Here is a 17599-nt window from a genome sequence, read left to right as displayed (position 1 = left end):
GGCTTCAAAAAGAAAAAGGCGTTGCTGCAACAGCACATTCTAAATCAAGGAGAGCCTCCGCTTGCCGTGGCGTTACAAGAAACAGGAAAACCCCCTATTAAAATTTCAGGGTACCGCACATTCGACAACGGGAGAGGGGAGAACTGTAGAGTAGCCACCCTAGTTAAGAATAACATAGCGGTAATTGAACACGACGTGAGCACGGACGAAGTGGAGGCTGTACTCGTAGAAATCCTTACCGGCAAAAAGAATAGGGGAAGTTTATTTGTCCTGAACGCATACAGCCCCCCTCGCCACAAAAAGGCACAGTTCGAGACCACAATTAAGAAAGCGCTGAGGGCAGCAAAATGGTGCCCCCTACTGGTATTAGGGGACTTTAATGCAAAGCATCACGAATGGGGCTACACCAAAATTGACAGGAAAGGTAGAATGCTGTGGGAAGCCATTCAGAAGACAGGACTCTCGCTACTAACGGACCCGAACGAGCCAACCAGAACGGGTAACAGCATCTGCTGTGACACAACACCGGACCTAACACTAGGGCACAGGACGGGAAAAACATCGTGGAAGAACACGGGTGAAAACCTCGGCAGCGATCACTTTATAATTGAAATACAAATCGATAGGAAACTAGGGGTGCCCGTACATAAGCCAAAACAGGCCACCGCAACGGACTGGGATAAATTCAGGGATATCAGATCAACAGCAGATTTAGGCGAAATCGGATACATAACAGAGTGGACCTCAACCGTCGTCTCACACGTGAAACAGGCCACCGAAACGGTACAGGGCGAGGACCTCCCATTCAGATTAGACAACAAGCTTAGAAATATGTGGAACCGAAAAACAACCCTCGAGAATAAGCTAAAGCGCCAGAAGTGGAACCGGAACCTAAGGAAGAAAATAGCCGAGCACAATAAAGAAATCGAGAGTTACGCCTTCAAACTAGAAGAGAAAAGGTGGGATCAAAAGTGCGACGAGCTAGAAAAGAATATGAGCCGTCCCAACACGTGGCAGATGCTGCGCCACCTCATAGACCCCACCAACACCAAAACCCACGCCAACATAGAGCAAATCAAGGCAAGATACAAATTTGACGGAAACGATGAACAGCTCATCGACCGACTTAAAGAAATCTACATAGGCCCCGCATGCGCGGCAGCGGATAAAGAATATCAGGGAGCGGAGAATCCGCTGTTGGACGAATCAATTCTAGTAGCAGAGGTCAGAGCCGCGCTCTTTGACATCAAAAAGAACACAGCCCCTGGCCCAGACAAGATCACATACGGTATGCTAAGGAACTTAGACGACGACTCTATAGTTCACCTTACAGCTTATCTGAACAAAGTGTGGGAATCCGGGGAAGTCCCTAAAGATTGGAAACATGCCAACATCATTTTAATCCATAAGAAGGGCAAAATCCCGGGTATAGAAAATCCCAGGCCTATTTAACTGACCTCGTGTCTAGGCAAATTAATGGAGAAAGTAATTCAGAAGCGACTAAGTCGATTCGCGGAAGAAAACAGCATCTGGCCCCACGAGATGGTAGGTTTCAGACCGCACCTTAGCGCTCAAGATACCATGCTAAGACTGCAACATGATATTATAGACAAACGAAAGACCAAAGATACGAGAGCAATACTGGGCATAGACTTAACCAAAGCGTTTGATAATGTCAGCCACTCTGCCATCCTCTCCGGCCTGTCAGATGTTAACGTAGGGCAGAGGACTTTCGACTACATAAAATCTTTTCTCAAAGATAGAACAGCGACCCTGCACATGCAGAGCCTCAGCTCAGAAGAGATTAAATTAGGAAACAGGGGCACCCCGCAAGGAGCCATCCTATCCCCCTTCCTATTTAATTTAGTTATGAAAGACCTCCCGCGAAAGTTAGGAAAGATCGAAGGACTAAAGACGAGTGTCTACGCAGACGACGTCAACGTTTGGCTCAATGAGGGCAGCGATGCGTCTATCGAAGAAAGGCTCCAGCGGGCAGCCGACATCATAGACTTCCATGCCAAAAGTAAAGGACTGAGCTGCTCCCCGACGAAGTCAGAACTACTACTAATCAGGCCCAGGACGAGGACAGACAACGCATCTCCTCCCAGAATCTTGATAGACTTAGACGGGAAAGAAATTCCGCAAGTAGATGAGATCCGAATTCTGGGCATGCTCATAAGCAAAACAGGAAACAACCACACGACTATAGCTAAACTAGACGTGCACGCAAACCAAGTGGTAAGCATCGTTAGAAGAATCTCGGCCAGAGGCAGAGGGCTAAAGGAGAAGAACAAGTTAAGGCTGGTCCAGGCCTTCATCTTGAGTCGGATCTGCTACTCAACCCCATTTCTTAACATCAAAAAAGCAGAAAGAAACAAGTTAGACGTAATAATAAGGAAATGCACGAAACGTGCACTGGGACTACCAATCTCGACCTCAACTGAGGCACTAGAGGGAATGGGGGTGCATAACACATGGCAGGAGTTAGCGGAAGCGACGAGAACAGCACAACTCGAACGCCTGAGTCTAAGCGAGACAGGACAGCAGATACTAAACTGGGTAGGACTACAAGCGAACAGAGGAACTAAATATCAGACGTTCCACATTGAGTCCAAAATTAGGAAAGCTCTCACGGTCGCACCGATACCTAAGAACATGCACCCACAACACGATCAGGAAAGACGCCAGCACAGAGCCAAACACTTGACAACAAAGCTAAGCAGAATGCCACCCGAGATGGTTGCCTTCACAGACGCCGCCCTTGGCGGAGACGGAAGCTCCGTCTCAGTGGTAGTCGACGGGTCCGGAGTAGAACAGGGCGCGATATATACAAGCGGAGTAGACGCCACGGCAGCGGAGGAAGCAGCGATCGCTCTGGCGTGCGTTAGCACGGACGCGAGGGTGATCGTTAGCGACAGTAAATCGGCAGTAAGAAATTTCTGCAGAGGCAAAATATCAGACTACGCGTACAGCATAATATCGAAAGGTCACATAGAGGGATCACCATAACCTGGGCCCCCGCTCACTGCAACATAACAGGAAACGAAGCCGCCAACGCCCTCGCCCGAGCGCTCATTATCCGGGGGGGGGACGGCGGCCTCAACCTAACTTTAAGGTCGAGGTGCTCGTGACCTACCACGAGATCACAGAGCACTACAGATTAGGACGCCGGAAATATCCACTCCCGGATAGGTCCCTCACGTCCGCAGAGGCGGTCACCTGGCGCCGCCTGCAAGCCAAGAACCACATGTCTCCCAGATGGAGATACCTCACGCAAACGGGAAATCCGGAGGACCAATTCTGCAGATTCTGTGATAAGATAGGAACTTTAAGGCATATCCTATGGGAGTGCAGCTACTCCCCGGGATATAATTTATTCACGGATGAACAAGCATGGGAGACCGCGCTTCATAGCGAAGACCCGGCGGCACAGGCCAACATTGTCCGTCTGGCAGCTGAAGCGGCAAGCCGCTTCGTCTACTAACCCCTGCCCCTTGGGGTGACATCGGGCTCCCTGGACGCCTACGAGCGGTACCGGAGCTCCGGTGTCACCCCTTACGAACAATAAAAGTTTACTCACTCACTCACTGCAGCCCTAAGGAAGCACGGCGCAGAACGCGCGTTTGTTCTCCGCCGTGGGTTCACTCCCCGTGAAAGAGCGCGTCCCTCGCGCCCTTTCACTCGCACATACAGCGTTCGGCGGCGCGCGGCGATTGGCGCTGAGCCGTGCTCCCTCAAGGGCTGCAGAAGATAGCGCCAACCTTTCCCTTTCCCTCAAGAACCACTTATCATCGCGCGGCGACGATTTCATCTCCATTGACGTCATACGGAACCTCACGGCAACGGCGACGGCGACGACGACGGCAGAAATCTGCTTTGGAGTGTCCATATAATTGCTATCGCAATAATACGCGCAAAACGCGTAAGGCTTTTTTTCCCGAAGCTTTCGTCGCCCTGCTCCCTCATACGAGGGGGTTGCATTTCCTGCGGCACGTGCATGGGCCGCTGTGTCTTCCGCTGTGTGCGAGCGTGCAGCCGTCATTTGCCTTTACGCCAACAGATTCAGAATTGTACAGAATATTTCACCGCACAGCATAGATATGGCATGTGTACGAATTTTAAGTAGTGCGTGCAACTCATTTCTGCTTTACTTACGCCGGTGCAAACAGGAAGCGGCCTTGTACCTCACAGAATCTCGATTGATTGGTGTGCTATATTGATGCAGGAATGAACTCCGGTATTGTTCAGTACATAGTGCACATAATCAATTTCTCAGGACGCGTGGACTCCGACGAGAACTGTCAGCGGCTGCAACAAGAGTTTACTTACGCTGTACTGCGCACAGCAGTAATTCATGCCGGTGGAATTTCACTGCTGTCATCAACCCCTTCGTGAGTACATTGCTGGTTTGGGATTCCACAACAAAACAGCAACTACCAGCCTTCCGTAATTGCTGGTTTGGGATTCAACAACACAACAGTAATTACCAGTCTTCCGTAGGGGCGCAATCGCAAACAAGAGACGTTTCTCGCGCAGACCCTGCGCGAGCGCGGCCTAACCGGCCCCTGAAGGGAAGTGGCGGAAATGTATACCGGAGATTTCAACCACCTGGGGTCTTTAACGTGCACCTAAATCTAAGTAAACGGGCCTCGAGCGTTTTCGACATCTAAAATGCGGCTGCCGCATTTGTTGCTTCATTTGTTTCGCATTTGTTGCTTCAGAATGCGGCCGCCACATTCTCGCCAAAAACTTCATAGAGTGTCAAAGCCTTGAAAAACACCGTGACAGTTTTTTCCATATGCAGACATGATGCGCTGTAAATTACCAACCCAAACGGAAGCGCCCAGGAATGAAATTGTGATAGTAGCACCGGTTTTATGAATTATGTCAGCGCGAAGCGACGAAAACAAAGGGTGGGTAAGTGGGGGGGGGATGCGGAAAAAAATTCGGTGGGGGGGGGGTTCAACCCCCCCCCCCCCAACCCCCCACTTGGCTACGCCCCTGCTGGCGATTGATAGTTTTTTCAAGATCGTGAAATTTGTTTGACATGAACTGTAGACTGTGCTCCATCTTTTGAACCTTTTCTGTCAAAGTCGGAAGACTTTCAAGCTTGTTATTAATGGATCGAGAGAAGAATTGCTTTCATATCTCAACCATCTTGGTTTTTATTTACGACTGAAGCTGATCCCGGACTACGACAGGGCGGACACCGCCAAGTTTCCTTCTGTGTAGCATTTTTTCCTTTGAAAGATTTTTCTGTGATTCCTGCACACTTTCCTAAATGATACATGCGACGACATTCGCTACACTCTACAGCACAGTCGTCAGATACAGACACATGACATGTTGAACACATTGTTGACATTGCAAGAAGCAAAAGTTTTTAGGCTTTTCGGCAGCGGAAGCAGCGACAGCACTATGCAGAAAATGTTTGACTTAATTACTGACCTGCAACAACGTGAAGACAGTGCAGAGGTCAGCGGTGATTGCAAGGTGCTGCTGCCGCCGCCGAAATGACCGCCACCGCAGGAAGGGACGCTATATATCTTGATGTGGTCCGCTGAAATGGCGCCTGCGCAGTTGTCCCGCTTTACACGGCAGTACGGCCAGGTTGGTCGAAGCTTCCAAAGTTGAAGGCAGATGATACTTTTCGTAGCTGACCACGATGGCGAACTTTCCACGGGCCCGAGCGGCAGGCACTGCTATGTCCGCGCAGCGTCGATTCCTGCAACAACGTGAAGACAGTGCAGAGGTCAGCGGTGATTGCAAGGTGCTGCTGCCGCCGCCGAAATGACCGCCACCGCAGGAAGGGACGCTATATATCTTGATGTGGTCCGCTGAAATGGCGCCTGCGCAGTTGTCCCGCTTTACACGGCAGTACGGCCAGGTTGGTCGAAGCTTCCAAATCTGAAGGCAGATGACACATTTCTTAGCTGGCCACGATGGCGAACTTTCCACGGGCCCGAGCGGCAGGCACTGCTATGTCCGCGCAGCGTCGATTCCTGCAACAACGTGAAGACAGTGCAGAGGTCAGCGGTGATTGCAAGGTGCTGCTGCCGCCGCCGAAATGACCGCCACCGCAGGAAGGGACGCTATATATCTTGATGTGGTCCGCTGAAATGGCGCCTGCGCAGTTGTCCCGCTTTACACGGCAGTACGGCCAGGTTGGTCGAAGCTTCCAAATCTGAAGGCAGATGACACATTTCTTAGCTGGCCACGATGGCGAACTTTCCACGGGCCCGAGCGGCAGGCACTGCTATGTCCGCGCAGCGTCGATTCCTGCAACAACGTGAAGACAGTGCAGAAGTCAGCGGTGATTGCAAGGTGCTGCCACCGCCGCCGAAATGACCGCCACCGCAGGAAGGCACGCTATATATCTTGATGTGGTCCGCTGAAATGGCGCCTGCGCAGTTGTCCCGCTTTACACGGCAGTACGGCCAGGTTGGTCGAAGCTTCCAAAGTTGAAGGCAGATGATACTTTTCGTAGCTGACCACGATGGCGAACTTTCCACGGGCCCGAGCGGCAGGCACTGCTATGTCCGCGCAGCGTCGATTCCTGCAACAACGTGAAGACAGTGCAGAGGTCAGCGGTGATTGCAAGGTGCTGCTGCCGCCGCCGAAATGACCGCCACCGCAGGAAGGGACGCTATATATCTTGATGTGGTCCGCTGAAATGGCGCCTGCGCAGTTGTCCCGCTTTACACGGCAGTACGGCCAGGTTGGTCGAAGCTTCCAAATCTGAAGGCAGATGACACATTTCTTAGCTGGCCACGATGGCGAACTTTCCACGGGCCCGAGCGGCAGGCACTGCTATGTCCGCGCAGCGTCGATTCCTGCAACAACGTGAAGACAGTGCAGAAGTCAGCGGTGATTGCAAGGTGCTGCCACCGCCGCCGAAATGACCGCCACCGCAGGAAGGGACGCTATATATCTTGATGTGGTCCGCTGAAATGGCGCCTGCGCAGTTGTCCCGCTTTACACGGCAGTACGGCCAGGTTGGTCGAAGCTTCCAAAGTTGAAGGCAGATGATACTTTTCGTAGCTGACCACGATGGCGAACTTTCCACGGGCCCGAGCGGCAGGCACTGCTATGTCCGCGCAGCGTCGATTCCTGCAACAACGTGAAGACAGTGCAGAGGTCAGCGGTGATTGCAAGGTGCTGCTGCCGCCGCCGAAATGACCGCCACCGCAGGAAGGGACGCTATATATCTTGATGTGGTCCGCTGAAATGGCGCCTGCGCAGTTGTCCCGCTTTACACGGCAGTACGGCCAGGTTGGTCGAAGCTTCCAAAGTTGAAGGCAGATGATACTTTTCGTAGCTGGCCACGATGGCGAACTTTCCACGGGCCCGAGCGGCAGGCACTGCTATGTCCGCGCAGCGTCGATTCCTGCAACAACGTGAAGACAGTGCAGAGGTCAGCGGTGATTGCAAGGTGCTGCTGCCGCCGCCGAAATGACCGCCACCGCAGGAAGGGACGCTATATATCTTGATGTGGTCCGCTGAAATGGCGCCTGCGCAGTTGTCCCGCTTTACACGGCAGTACGGCCAGGTTGGTCGAAGCTTCCAAAGTTGAAGGCAGATGATACTTTTCGTAGCTGACCACGATGGCGAACTTTCCACGGGCCCGAGCGGCAGGCACTGCTATGTCCGCGCAGCGTCGATTCCTGCAACAACGTGAAGACAGTGCAGAGGTCAGCGGTGATTGCAAGGTGCTGCTGCCGCCGCCGAAATGACCGCCACCGCAGGAAGGGACGCTATATATCTTGATGTGGTCCGCTGAAATGGCGCCTGCGCAGTTGTCCCGCTTTACACGGCAGTACGGCCAGGTTGGTCGAAGCTTCCAAAGTTGAAGGCAGATGATACTTTTCGTAGCTGGCCACGATGGCGAACTTTCCACGGGCCCGAGCGGCAGGCACTGCTATGTCCGCGCAGCGTCGATTCCTGCAACAACGTGAAGACAGTGCAGAAGTCAGCGGTGATTGCAAGGTGCTGCCACCGCCGCCGAAATGACCGCCACCGCAGGAAGGGACGCTATATATATTGATGTGGTCCGCTGAAATGGCGCCTGCGCAGTTGTCCCGCTTTACACGGCAGTACGGCCAGGTTGGTCGAAGCTTCCAAAGTTGAAGGCAGATGATACTTTTCGTAGCTGGCCACGATGGCGAACTTTCCACGGGCCCGAGCGGCAGGCACTGCTATGTCCGCGCAGCGTCGATTCCTGCAACAACGTGAAGACAGTGCAGAAGTGAGCGGTGATTGCAGGGTGCTTGCGTTGCCTCCACATTTTCACTTTTGTTGTGGCTAAAAGCTTCCGGCACCATTGTTGGCGCGGACGTGCACGGCTTTTAATTTATACTTTCGCTTTATTTCGGCAAATCCTGACAATAAGAGGACAAGCGCATTAGAAGCACCAGCGGCGGCTACCTCTTCCGTGTTTCCTCTCTTTAACATTTTTTTCAAATTTCTGCTGACAACACCACGCACAGCCGAACCAAACCAACCCGAAAGAATGGTTCCGCGGGAATGTCAATTGGTTGAAGCTACCCAGCAGGGAGCGTCGACGGTGTCTTGCGTCGCTGGCATTTCTCACACGCAGCTACGTATCTTCGAACGGAGCGAGCAAGCCCTGGCCCAAAGAAGCGTCGGCGGATCCGGTCGTAGGTACGTGACACACCGAGGTGACCGGCAGTGGGGAGGTCGTGAAGTTCGTGGAGAACAGCCGAGCGAAGGTGTTAAGGGATCACAAGGAGTAATGCTGGGCCGTCGGGGTGAACGTTGTGGCGGTAGAGTACGCCATCTTGAAGTGTGAATAAGCGAAGGGAGCTGTCGGCAAGTGACGATTCCAGGCGGTCAATGATGACACGCAAGGACGGGTCACGGCGCCGCTCGTCGGCGAAATGGACCAGTGGAAAAAAAATGTGGTTGATCCCTCTTATATAGGAATCGGTATAGAACACGAAAGTGAAACGTGTCTTCACAGAAGTAGTGTAATGTTTATTGCACATTGATATATAATGTCTATTGGTGTTTTGTGGCTAAAGCGCCCTTAGGCGTTGATGCACCCACGCTGACGCCTGGTGGCACGTCTCCTCCATCACGACTACCAACGTCGATGACCATGAGCAACCGTCGTGCATATGGAAGCTGCACTACGCTGCACACGCTAGCACAACGCGAAAGACGAAGCACGTAACTGACACACTAATACAACGCGCAAGACAAAGCACGTAACTGAATCGTCACCGAGTCAAATCAGCGCGTACAGCGCGTCGTAATTGCAGCCTCCGCGATCAACTTCAGAAACATTTTCAGAGCTAATTGCGGAGGCCACGCTCCGCTGTGCTGAGTACGGTGAACGCCACCTAGGTGGCGTTGGTAGTGCATCTTGATCAATGAGAAGATCAGAAGAAAGGGGAGCGGAACGCTAGCGGGAGCGCTAATGCGCGTGCGCACAACACTCATATCGGCAGCGGAACGAAGAACGCTGCCCACGGTCTGCTACGAAGCCATTTGAGCGGAGCGTTAGGGTGCGTCTACTGGTTGCTTTGCCGTTTTACAGCCGCGCTGAGCGCGCGTGGCCGGCGTCTCTGGCAGACGCACTTGTCAAACAAGCCAAATCAACGCAGTTCATGCAACCAGTGGTGTGCGTGAAACGTTAGCGGAGCGGAGCGTAAGCAACGCTCTGCTAAAACTGTCTAGTGTCATAATGCAGTACTTCTCTTTTCTGCTCGTAGGCGGCGGCACCGCCCCGAGCAAGAGCGCGGGTACACGGAGGAGTGTTAGATATATAAGGCGCGTCTGTGTAGCTCTCTGCAAATGCGTTTGTGGCGCAATGGGTTAAACGCTCGGCGATCTATCGTCGCGGACCGGGAGGTCGTGGGTTCGATTTCCAAATTTTGCATGTTTGTGGAACTTTTTCTTCTGGTTTCTTTCTTTGTATTATGTTCTATGACGTATTTCCGTGACGGAAGTACGTCAGTGAAGTCTTGGTGGACCCCGGCATAAAACACTTTCGTGTTAAAACAGAGAGAACGCAGGCGTCGCTGTCAGGCTCAGACGTAGAGGTCGGGTCTTGGACTGGGTAGCGAGAGAGACAATCTGCGTCCTGGTGTTGGCGTCCCGACTTGTACATCACTGTGTAGGGATATTCTTGTAGTCGGAGAGCCCAACGACCGAGCCTGCCAGTAGGATCCTTGAGCGACGAAAGCCAACACAGCGCATGATGGTCTGTGATTACTGAGAAGGGCTTGCCATATAAATATGGGCGGAACTTTGAAACAGCCCAGACGCGAGCAAGACATTCGCGCTCGGTAATCGAATAGTTGCGCTCTGCAGTTGTCAGGAGCCGGCTAGCGTAGGCTATAACACGGTCGTGTCCGTGTTGCCGTTGCGCTAAGACTGCGCCGATCCCATAACCACTGGCATCGGTTCGGACCTCTGTAGGTGCGGACTGGTCAAAGTGGGCCAATATTGGTGGATTGGTCAGAATCGTGATAAGGCGTGAAAATGCGGCAGCCTGAGGGGAACCCCATGTAAAAGGCACGTCTTTCTTCAGAAGTTCAGTGAGTGGCCGAGCGATTGCTGCGAAATCTTTCACAAACCGTCTGAAATAAGAGCAGAGCCCCACAAAACTCCGGACGTCTTTGACAGACTGAGGTACAGGAAAAGTTGTTACTGCTCGAACCTTCTCCGGGTCGGGTTGTACTCTGGAAGCATCGACGAGATGGCCGAGCACTGTAATCTGTCGGCGCCCGAAGTGGCACTTCGATGAGTTTAATTGGAGCCCAGACTTGCGGAAGACGTCAAGGATAGCTGCGACGTGCTCAAGGTGCGTCTCAAACGTAGGAGAAAACACTAAGACGTCGTCGAGGTAACAAAGGCAAGTTGACCATTTGAAACCTTGAAGCAGAGAGTCCATCATTCGTTCGAACGTGGCTGGGGCATTGCATAAACCAAACGGCATAACCTTAAATTGGTAGAGGCCATCTGGAGTGATGAAAGCGGTCTTTTCTTGGTCCGCTCATCGACGGAAATCTGCCAATAACCAGATCGAAGGTCAATGGACGAAAAGTATTTGGCACCGTGAAGACAATCAAGAGGGTCGTCAATTCGTGGTAGCGGGTAAACGTCCTTTTTAGTGATTCGGTTTAGGTGGCAGTAATCAACGCAGAAACGCCACGTGCCATCTTTCTTTTTGACGAACACGACCGGCGACGCCCAAGGGCTTGAGGAGGGCTCAACAATGCCTTTGGCGAGCATCTTGTTGACTTCCTGCTGAATAACTTGCCGCTCTGCCGTGGACACGCGATACGGTCGGCGATGAATGGGAACAGCATCACCAGTGTTTATCCGATCCTTAACAAGGGACGTCTGACCAAGTGGGCGATTGTCAGTGTCAAATATGTCGCGGTAAGAAAGCAAAAGGCGATATAGGGCGGCTGCTTGGCCAGGGGCGAGGTCCGGAGCGACCATGGGACGTAATGGGCCGTCGAGGTTCAAGGCATCCTGCGGGTAATCAGGAGGATCTGGAGACGCGTCGGCTGCAAAAGCAGTGACGTGGTCGTCTGTCACTGACCGGAGCGTGGCCACCGCTATGCCTTCAGGTAACACTTGCTTCGTCAAGCCAAAATTGACAACGGGGAGACGCATCCAATTAGCGGCAAGGGCAACGACGGAGTGTGGTATAGAGATGTCGCGCGCCAGGAGGACATCACGAATAGGGGCGACGACATAGTCACCATCAGGCACGGTTGCCGTTGAGGTCAATTCGACGAACGTTAGGGCTTTTGGAGGTAACCGAACAAACGCTGTAGTGCATAGGGTGTTCGGTTGTGCGGGGCGAACGTCGGAAAGAAGAGGAAGCTCGAGGCACAGCGTACCGGTGGAACAGTCGATGAGGGCAGAATGTGTCGTCAGAAAGTCGAGCCCGAAGATTAGATCATGAGGGCAACTGGTCAGCACAGAGAACAGGACGGGAACTTGGCGGCCAGCAATTCCGACGCGAGCAGTGCACATACCACAGACGGCAACAATGGCGCAATTGGCGACACGTACGGCTGGAGTGACGGCAGGCGTAAGAACTTTTTTGAGGCGACGACATAGGGTAGCGCTCATTATGGACACTTGGGCTCCAGTATCAATCAATGCCGTCAACGGGACACCATCTACGTCTACTTCAATTAGGTTCGTGTTCGTGAGGAGCGTCAACGGAGGATTTGGACAGGACGAACGGGATGCAGCACTACCTCCAAGAGCTGCATGGCCTAGTTTTCCGTCCGGCGGTTTGGCGAGGAAAAGCGGCTAGGTTGAGGTGACGGGGAGTGACGACGTTGAGGCGACGGCGATCGCCCGGAGGAGTGGCTGTCAGGGTCATCAGAAGTAGGGTACGAACGGCGAGGTGAGTAACGGCGAGCGTCGGCGTATGGGCGAGGAGCAGGGAATGAGCTCCAGTACGGCGGCATCCAGGTGGTGCGGCAGTGGCGGGATACGTGACCAACTCTGTGGCAGCGGAAGCAGATCGGTTTGTCGTCAGGTGTTCACCATTCAGGAGGATTGCGTGGTCTGGGAGCGAAATACTGGCCATTAAAGGTTGAGGACATAGGAATGGGTGCCGAATCAGGTCGGGAGACAGAGCAGGTGGTAGGGATGCCAAGGTTGGCAATTTCTTGCCGCACAACTGCTTGTATAACGGAAATAGTAGGGGCCGCTGGGTCAAAGGTACCGTCGAGGGGTCGAGAAGGAAGGGGGGCCGGACTCGCCGCTTCAATCTCACGGCGAACGATACGCCTGACGTTCTCTTGAAATGGTCGTGTGGGAGGAACAGCGGAGCAAGAGGACGTGGCAGGGGTATTTGGGAGCCGGGAAAACTGTGGGACGACGCGGCGGCTTTTGGCTACCTCGAAGCGGCGGCATTCTTTGACGATGGCTTCGACAGTAGAAACGTCGTTATAGACGAGCAAATTGAAGGCGTCGTCCGCGATGCCTTTTAGTATATGGCCCACCTTGTCAACCTCGGTCATGTGCTCGTCGACTTTCCGGCAAAGCGCGAGCATCTCCTGTATGCAGGAGACATACGATTCTGTCGACGACTGGACACGGGAAGCAAGCTCTTGTAGCGCAGCGTGTTGGCGACCTGACGGGTTGCCAAATAGGTCGCGAAGCCTCTCTTTGAAAGTATCCCAGCTGGACATCTCAACCTCATGGGTGCGAAACCAGACACGCGGTGTCCCGTCCAGATAAAATAGCACATTGGCAAGCATGATGGTAGGGTCCCAGTGGTGGCTTCGACTAACACGCTCATACATGCTGAGCCAGTCGTCGACGTCAACGCCATTTTGGGCGGAGAATGTCCCAGGATCGCGGAGACTAGGAACCGTAACGTACGTGGTGGTTGGCGCCGCAGGTGTAGGTGGCGACGAGGTGTTACCATCGGAAGCCATGGCTGAGAAGACAACGGTGCGGCCGCTTCGGAGCTCCGTGGCGAGGACGGGGAACGTTCCACCTCCACCAGAATGTTACTTGAAGGACCAGTCAGTAAGACTACCAAATTTACAGGTTGTATTTACAACAGCGGTTGCAGCGCTGACCGGTTAGACTCACAGCGCGAGCCCAGCTCCTTCTTCCTCTTCTTTTCTCGAGTGATGGTGCCCGCGCGCATCGTTCAAACAACCAAATACCACACGCGTGTAGCAATATACTTAAATAAATGCAAAGGACAAAGTTTATTATATTTTTTAAAGAGAAGGAGGTAGGTAACTATCCAGGTATTACACAAAGTCTTCAAAACGTCGTAATAATGGATTCAACGTCTAAAACAGATTTTTGACCAAAATCGACGCTTTAAAAACGTCGCAGGCACGAAAGCTTAAAACGAGGGGTGAATACGTCTTGAAAATGTTTTCATAAGACTAGCCGTATCTGTTCAATTACCTAACGTACTGGGTTTTCGACGGTGCCGTTCTTGGCGGGAGAATTCGTCGTTTATCCAACCTTACGCAAGGTGGCGATACCGTCGTCACATCGGTCACATGACCACGGTGCGCATGTCCAAGCTTGTGGCCGCGGCGGCCGGCTCGCGCGTGAAACCGGCCTGTGCATAGTTCTGTAATTGCGCTTGTTTTGGGCTGTCGTGTGTTTCTGCCTCTTTTCGGTTGTGCTGTCCTTTGTCATTGTGATGAGTGAAAGAAAACGATGACGACGAAGTGCGTGCGGGTTCTTTCGCGATTCGACAACGCATGTGAGTGATCTCGCCAAATCAGCAATGGCCCAGTGGTACTGGGCCACGTTTGGCGAGCACGTGGCGAAATGCTTCGTGGCGAGACACGCGGCTGGTCAGCGGAAGACGGAAGACAGCAGGCCGACGTGTAGGACGCCGACAATCAAGGAACGCGGCCGTCCATGGAGCTGCTGCCCGACCGTTGCACTTCGCCAAGGCGTTCGCCAGTGCGAGTACTGCAGCTCGGAGCGTGGCTTGGCCTGCTGTGCACCACTTGCCGCGAGCATTGCGGATCGTGGGCAAGGAGTCTCCTTGGTCAGTTGTTGGCCGGAGCACCGTTCGTGGCCTAGCTAATGGCTGCATATGCACCGAGCACTGCGGCTCGCGCGCAAGCTGTCCGCGGGGCAGGCTGACCATTCCTGCAACGTGCACTGCGGCTCGAATGCAGGCTGACCGATGAGCGCCAGTGAGCGGTCGTCTCCGGTCCGGTTCGGTCGCTCCGCATCGTCTCCAACATCGAGGCGTATCCGACGTCGTCACGTCATCGCCCCTCACTTCTGAAAGCCCTCGTCTCATGTACACCGTACCGTGGGCTCTCTTGACTGTTTGTTTCTCGGACTCATATCAACCCTAGCTGTTCTAGCCTTGTATGTATGTCGTGTCATGTGGCATAAACTTCTGTGTGGTTGTAGTTTGATTTTATAGTTTTCGTAAATGTAGTTTGGTTTTAGTTTTCATAAAGGTAGCTTGGATTTTCCCATCACGAGTACGACTGTTATTCTTGCGTCCTTTTCCTCATCGCGCGGCACGACAAACAAGTGTGACGAATGTCCTCGTGATTTTCTTTACAGTCATGCAATTATTGCACTGTTGTGCTGTTTTATTCGACACTGCGTGTGCAGTGATTTGTTTGTATGGTTTTAATTTGTTGAGCAGCTTAGTTTTGCATTAAAGAGCGCCGAGTGGAGGGAACTAATTTGCTCTTCAATCTGATTCTCATGTCGCTATGTGAGGAGCTTTTTCAGTGATGTTGTATTTAAGGCGTTAAGCTCAGTATGAGGATGAAGGTCACAAGAAATGTTGCTTTTCTTGCGATAGCAATTATATGGACACTTCTTACGGATTTCTGCCGTTGCCGTCGTCGTCGCCGTCGCCGTGAGGTTCCCTATAGATAAAATCTTCGCCGCGCGCCGTATGCCCGAGCGGAAGCGTGCGGGGACGCGCGCTATCACGGAGAGCGAACGCACTCAATCACCCGCGCGCAAGCAAGGAAGCGGGAAGCCAGCGCCGGAGGGAGCGCGGGGGGGGGGGGACTTCTACGCTGCCAACAACCGCGCTCGTCGCTCGTCTGCACCGTCTCTTATCTCCACACGGCTCCGACCTTTATGCGCCGTGCATTCGCCGCTCAGTTTCCGTTGAAGCGATAGACCGCACGTACCTTCGCCCGTTGCGGCGTATGGGCTCGCTGCCACCGTTTTTACAGTCGTTGTCTGCAGTCATTCAGTGTGATCTATTCATGTTTGTTTGTGCGCGCTCACACCACGCTTGTTCATTCAGTTAGTAATAGTCGGGCCACATTTTCCAACGCACGCTACACATGCAATGCTGCCCGGATCGGCAGTGCAGCGCTACAGGTGTGTCCCTTCGCACGCGCTGCCCACGGGACGCGCTTCTCATCAACACCACCGTTTCACACGCGCCTTCTCGTGGTCATCGAGTCTCTCTTCAAGTCGGTCTACTTACACCGCAGCACACCTGCTTACTTAATCAGCTCATGTTTACTACAATTCATATTGCTACCAAAGCCGCTCACCTTTCTTCGTATGACATTGCTGTGTTGCTATCGCATTCATTGCTTCGCCCTTAGGGCGAAACTGTGACATTTTTGTGTGCCTGGCATCGGGATCTGCCGTCAGGAGTGAAACTATCAAGTTTGGCAGGATGCGAAGAAAGGCGGGAATTGCTGTCTCTGCGCACTTTGCCTATATCCTCTAGACAGCTGTGATCGCGGTATTTCAGTTTCCCGTTTGGCAAGAATGTTGCAGACAAGAGAACTGACGTACAGGCTCTTTAATTGTTTTATCTAACGTTATTGGTAATTCATGGTCTTTAGAGGAACTTCATTTCCAATGTGACACGGGCAAATTCGATTTTCTTTGGCACCTCGGCATGGTTGCGATATATTGCACTGCTTATTGGAGCTTTCTTCTTCTTATAGTTTCTCTAGTTCGCGAATGGATACCGCATATACGCTGCATAACTCGCTAGTGGATACTGCATATGTGAATCGTGAATCCCCTTGTCGTAAAATATCCTGTTACTCCAGGTAGTCACGATTATTTGCAGTTTGTGAGTGGTGTCGGACTCTACGCTGCGCAGCCTTCGTGGCATTTAGTTGGCCGTCTGCCGAGTTCGTGCGTGTGCCAGTGTACGCACGGTGCTTGAGAAGTGCTCGCGTGGTTCTTTCGATTTGTGCGCTCTTCGTGCACTTCGCGCAACAGGGCATGCCGCGGTTCTTGGTCCTTGTGCAACAAACTTTCCTATTGTACATCAGACAGAGCAGAGGCGCCTCTATTTAGGCATGTCAGCGCACTAAGTAAGTTGAAGGGTAAAAGTACATAGCATTTGCTGCTTAGAGTCCATGTGATGGGTTATTTACACAGCCATTTTAACCATGGCAGTGCGGAATGGATTCGTGCATGATTATAGTTGCATAAATTGGTCCCTGCGGGGAAGTCTAAGTACAAAATACGGTTACAGGGCAACAGTGTACCAATAAGCGCAGAAGTATCGGACGAATGCATTGTGACTGAATGTGGTGTCTTGAATGGCAGTGAGCAGTTGACAGGTGACTTAAAACGTGATAATGCTTTAAGCGCATAACGGCTTTAATTATTCTTGCTCCCTTGCAATGTGCCAACTGATCGTTCTCATTCAGTCCGCTGGCATCAACACAGCGGCCACTGGTTAAAGTGCGGGAGAACACATGAACATACATTGGGACATCTTCCCTCATCTGCTTTAAAGGGCGTTCTCCAAATCGCTTAAGAAATGCAAGCAATCACACAGGGCGAGTGAACGCAATTTTGTATGGTATTACAAAAGCTGTCACTAATTTCACCTGAAGTGCTTGGTAAATTTAATGTAGAATCTACAGATGTGATTTCATTAAGCAGCCTCTTCAAAACAATTCCTGCAATAATTTTCATAGGAACCCTCATTATGTTTGTTTTTATGATCCGGATACAGTGTTGTAGTTGCATATTTTGTGTACATACACTTTCATAAGTCATAATAAAATTTAGTATGTCTTTAACATTGTAGCTTACTTGTGCTGTTATGTTTCGTTACAAGCTGCAAAAATTTGAAAGAATGTGTAGGCCT

General features: G+C 52.2%; 1 protein-coding gene and 1 long non-coding RNA gene across 4 annotated transcripts in view; both read left to right on the top strand.

Moving 5' to 3' along the window:
• LOC119465109 (WD repeat and HMG-box DNA-binding protein 1-like) overlaps positions 1-17599 on the top strand; it is a 546382-nt gene that overhangs the window by 462932 nt on the left and 65851 nt on the right. The gene's annotated exons all lie outside the window — the stretch shown is intronic.
• LOC125940042 (uncharacterized) lies at positions 5540-7827 on the top strand. 3 transcript variants are annotated; one of them, XR_007463265.1, is made up of 3 exons: positions 5540-6324; positions 6602-6878; positions 7710-7827. It is a non-coding gene; the product is annotated as an uncharacterized LOC125940042 (long non-coding RNA). The 3 variants fall into 3 exon arrangements; XR_007463263.1 differs by lacking the exon at positions 7710-7827 and adding an exon at positions 7433-7660; XR_007463264.1 differs by lacking the exon at positions 7710-7827 and adding an exon at positions 7156-7301.

Source organism: Dermacentor silvarum, chromosome 9 (genome assembly GCF_013339745.2).
Source record: "Dermacentor silvarum isolate Dsil-2018 chromosome 9, BIME_Dsil_1.4, whole genome shotgun sequence".
In the NCBI taxonomy this organism is placed as follows: domain Eukaryota; kingdom Metazoa; phylum Arthropoda; class Arachnida; order Ixodida; family Ixodidae; genus Dermacentor; species Dermacentor silvarum.
This window is presented reverse-complemented; position numbering and strand designations above follow the sequence as displayed.